The following is a 5,334-nucleotide window of genomic DNA, read 5'->3' on the forward strand; positions in this document are numbered from 1 at the left end:
ATTGCTTCCTTGATGAAGCCACCATATGGTCTCATCCTTGATGAAGCCACCATATGGTGTATGACTATAGGTATGGTGTAGTTGGTAAGCACAACTGCTTCATGACCTCTACTGAAATGAGGTTATTTTGGCTTCCATTTTCGACAATGAACTCCAATGGAGAACCTTTCACCCACATCTGTGAGTAGGCAGCAACGCGGTTAGGGTCAGGCCGATGGAGTGCTTGACTTGAAAATGTAGGGGTACCTCTGTAGGTGAGGTGAAGATGTCCCTGTAGTCCGCCATGATCTTGTCCATCTATTATTGCTGTGTGGAAGCGCCCTATCTGGACATCATGGATGTGGCCAAAATCTTCTTCTTGCCCTGAAGGTGAATTACAAGGAAGACAAATTTCCCAATCTAGGAAATGGTCTTACTGAATTGCTTCACAAATATCAAAGAGATGGTGGTAGGTAGTGCTACCTCCGATATCCTGTATAACTTATTGCCCAAAGAAATAATAATAGTGTGAGGCCTAGATTCATACACAACATGACACTTCCATAAGTATGGATGGCCTAATAATACATCACAAAATTGAAGAGGAGTGACATCACATAGTACCTCATCCATGAAAGGCTTGATGTTGTAGGAAAGGAAACACTGTTGGTTGATGTGGAGATCTCGTCCTTGGTGAAGCCAGCATATGGTGTATGACTACAGGTATGGTGTGGTTGGTAAGCATAACTTATTCACCACCTCTACTGAAATGAGGTTATTTTGGCTTCCATTGTCGACAATGAACTACAACGGAGAACCTTTCACCCACATTTGTGAGTGGAAGAGTCGGTCTCCCTCCTCTCGATCTCTATGTTCAATCTTTTGGATCTTCGTGGTGGAAACAACACAGTGGGCTCCGCATAAATAATTTGTTTCCCTTTGTCAGTCCCCTTATCGAGTTATGACTCAGAGTCTGAGCATGCTTCTAATTTGGAAGCCTTTAGCTCGGCCATGAGCAACTACTTGAATCGACCCTCACTTGTGTTGTGAGTGGGGCTCTTATGGAACTCACACCATTTCCCTGTGTCCTTCTTTGTCTTCTTGGTGTTGTTCTTTGTTTGTGGGTTCGGTGGGTTGTCTTGGACTGGCCCACATTGGCTTCTGCGGTTTGGGGGTGCCTTTCCCTTGCTTCGGATTCGCAGATCCAAAGTCTCGCTTCTTTTGTTTAAATTTATGCTCAATCTTGACAACATATCGATAGTTGGTGCCAAGCTAGGAGATGTCTAGGAACTCCATCTCATTCTAGATGTACTTGTGTAGATAGTCGTGGTACTTGAGTACCAAATGTCTCTCAAAAACCTTGATGTTAGGATATTCCGACACATAGGAAATAGTTAAGTATAACTTGGTCTAGTATAGAGTTAGGTAAAGTTTGTTTCTTTACTATGTACATGTTGTAACTTACAATCCGACGGTCACGATATGTAGTGATCCAATGGTTCATTCTCTCCTCGGTATTACCGACACTTGATCCGTGGCTTAGCACCCAATTGGTCCATGATCTCTATTTAAAGAGCATGGAGGTTCATTTGTAGGTTAACCGTTCATGAGAGAAGCTTATGTAAATTTTCATTCTTTTATTAATAAATTGCCTGAAGTGGCCGCGTTGGCTCAGGTCGTGGACTGTTTCCCTCTTTGAGGGTTTTAACCACGTTAAAATACTGGTGTATTGATCTGTGTGTGAGCGGTGTCCGTTGGTGTTCTGTCTGAGGAAATTACCCTGTAAATTCCTACATGGTATCAGAGCTATTTGAGGGCTGCGTCCGTTGGTGATCCAAATCTGAAGCCGGTAGAACTGCATCCGACTGTCGTTTCCTAGATCTACTGTTTCTGACTACTTTCGGGCCGAGAGGACTGCTCTATTGTGTTGGGAGCATCTGTTCCAGTGAGGAACCCCTTTCGTTTCACGCGAAAATGTTTCTGGTAGCCCTAGCTACGTCATTTTTAAGATCTGGAGGTATACAGTGTTTATTTGCAGTTTACAGTTATTTTCTCTCTATTTATTTTGGTTTCAGTTTATTTAGCCTTTTTTATTACCGGATCTATACCTTTCATTTCTGCTTATGCTCTTTTCCCCGCGACTTTGTGGGATCTGGGCAAATCAGAAACAGAAAGGAAGGATTTTTCTCATGCGTATGCTCTTTTCCGCTGCGCCTTAGTGTGATCTCCGAAAATCAGAAACATTGAGGAAAATATTTAGTTTCCGACTAAAGCTAACTTTGAGCCGCAAGGTTCGTATTTTTTGTATGTCCGTGTTGGGTTTTTTGACTTTTGTTTTGTAGGGAAAAAGAACTTTCTCAAAGCAAGCACGCAACCCAAAGCTTCAAGCCCCCCCCCCCCTCTCTCTCTCAAAATTTTTGTATAGCTCACTTGGTCCAAAGCTAATTTATGAGAGTAGAGGTCTTGAGTTCAAGTCTCCTTTTTGTGGGAGCGGATTTTTCATTTCCACACATTCCCGCACTTCGTCGGCATCTTCATCAAATTTTCTTCAAAAAGCCATAACTTCTTCATCCGGAAGCCGTTTTCAGAACCGTTTTTTTTTAAACAGCCTAATTTTTCGAGATCTTTCTATTGGAACACTTAGTTTCAGCATCTATAGCTTCAGTTTTTTTTAAAATGGAAAGTCCATGCCAAGTTATTCTTGATAGCACCAACTACTTCCAATGGTGGCCCTACATTGTGGATTTACTTAGAAGTAAAGGTCTCTACAGAATAGCCTCAGGCCAAGAAACCAAACCGAAAGATAAAGATAAGGTAGCTAAATGGGAAAATAGGCAAGATCAAGCACGTGGGTTGATAGGGATGTCTATTTCTCTAGATCTTAGATTCCATATTGCAGAACTTTATACTCTTGATGAAGCATTGAAACAGATTACTAAAGTTTTTGGAATCAAAAATGAACTTAGAGCCCATCAACTTGAAAATGAGTTGCTTACATTGGACCCCAATAATTTTTCTTGCATTGAAGATTTTTTGTCCAAGTTCAAGGCCCTTAGACTTCTCTTGGAAGGTGTTAAGGTTAAGAAAGAAGATAGTAACCTTATCTATTCCATTCTTATTAAGTTGGGACTAGCCTACTCTGTGTTTGTTTCCACCTTCCATTCTACAAGAGAAGCCTTCATTTCTCAAGGACAAGACTACAAGTCCCCTTCCTTTGATTCTTTTTGTGATTCTTTAATAAGAGAACAAGAAAAACTCTTACACCTTGGTCTTCTTAATCTTGGAAACTCTTCCAAGAAAGCGTTAGCCACCCAGCAGCAACCAAATCCAAAGAATCCTAAGAAGTTGTATCCTAAAAGGAATGGTCCTAAACCAAACAAGGGTCCTAAGCAATCTCAGCCTCAAAATGAAAAATCATTTCAACAAAATGATAAGGCAAATAAAAACAAAGGGAAGAAGACTGATAGACATTGCAACTTTTTTAATCGAGATGGCCACTTAGAATCTAAATGCTTTAAGAAGATGGAAGCCTTGGAAGCAGCAATGAAGAAGCATAACATCCATTTGGAGCACTCTTCAACTTCAGCTTCATCTTCAGGAATGGCACTTTCTGCATGTGGTTGTCAAGCATCTCGGTCTGGCTATGCACTAAATGTATCTTCTTCTTCTCATTCTCATGAGTGGCTCATTGATTCTGGAGCTTCTTATCACATGGCCAAAAACAAAGCCATGTTTTCTTCTTTAAATGATTGTAACACCAAAAATATATATGTTGGTGATGATAGATCTCTTAGTGTTGTAGGGACTGGAACTGTTCTTATAGACAATGGTCAGTTTAATGATGTATTATGTGTTCCAACCATATCCTGCAACCTTCTATCTGTATATCAGAGAACTCATTCAGGTGAAGGTAAAATCTTTGAATTTTCACCTCACGATGTTGTAATTAAGGACCTAAGAGATACTAGACAGATTTTAGCTACTGGCATTACTGATGATTCTACAAGGTTGTATAAGTTTCACAACTTTGGGTCATCAAATATTCCCTCAGTATTTGTTGCTCATAACAATGAAGTGAGAAAACTTTGGCATGAGTGATTTGGTCACTTAAACTATCGCTCCCTTCAAAATCTATGTAAAGAAAATATGGTGACAGCTCTTCCAATGGTATCTTGCAGAGATGGTGTTTGTTCCAGATGTGTACTCGGAAAACATCATCAGGATAGTTTTGAAAAATGTGCCTCTTGGCACGCCTCAGCCCCTTTACAGCTCGTGCATAGTGATTTATATGGTCCACTTCCAGTTTTTTCATTCTTTGGCTACAAGTATTTCTTAACTTTCATTGATGATTTCTCCAGACGCACTTGGGTATACTTCTTAAAACTCAAGAGTGAAGTATTTAACATGTTCTTGGCCTTTAAGGCCTTTGTTGAAAAACAATATGGACATCAAATTCTTAAGCTAAGATCTGATAATGGCAGAGAATATGTTAACAACAAATTCATCAACTTTTGCACTGAGAATGGAATTCAAATGCAACATACTGTTCCATATACTCCATAACAAAATGGTGTAGCTGAAAGGAAGAATCGCACCTTAAAGGAAATGGCTAATTGTATGCTTCAATCTAAAGGACTTAGTCTTAATTATTGGGCAGAAGCAATTAAATGTGCAAATTACATAATAAATCGCACTCCTACTAAGGTTTTAAAGAATATCACTCCAGAAGAAGCATGGAGCTTAATTAAACCAGATGTAAGTCACTTTCGTGTTTTTGGAAGTGAAGCATGGGCCCATATTCCAAATGAGAAACATAAAGATTTAGAACCTAAGAGTGAAAAATGAATTTTTGTTGGATATTCTGAAGATGTCAAAGGATATAGACTTATTGCACTTAAGTCCAAAAATGTTATCATTAGAAGAGATGTAAAGTTTGCTGAAAATATATCGGCCTACGAGCCTAGTTTGGCGAATGTGCCACCTCTCCCTATCTCTTCTACTTTTGAAAATATTTCTTCTTCAGATGATGAAAGCGAGGATGAAAATCCTCCCCCACCTTCTTAGGCTCCTCCTTCAGCTCCTCAGTTTCCAAAATGGGTCCGTGCTACTCGGGATGCAGCAGGTGATCTTGCCGGTGATCCTACAGATCAGCGACATACACGTTCTTAGTTTGATAGAGCCTCTTCTTTACTGGCTCAAGCTTCAGTGAATTATGATCCTGACACCTTTGCAGAAACTTCAGGCCATCCAGATTGGGAAGCAACTATGAATGAAGAATATCATTCATTATTGGAAAATGATACATGGGATCTTGTTCCTCTACCAAAGGGATGAAAACTTGTTAGATGTAAATGG

This window comes from Pinus tabuliformis, chromosome 1_1 (assembly GCF_031772625.1).
Source record: "Pinus tabuliformis cultivar Carrire ecotype Pingquan chromosome 1_1, CPIR1, whole genome shotgun sequence".
In the NCBI taxonomy this organism is placed as follows: Eukaryota; Viridiplantae; Streptophyta; class Pinopsida; order Pinales; family Pinaceae; genus Pinus; species Pinus tabuliformis.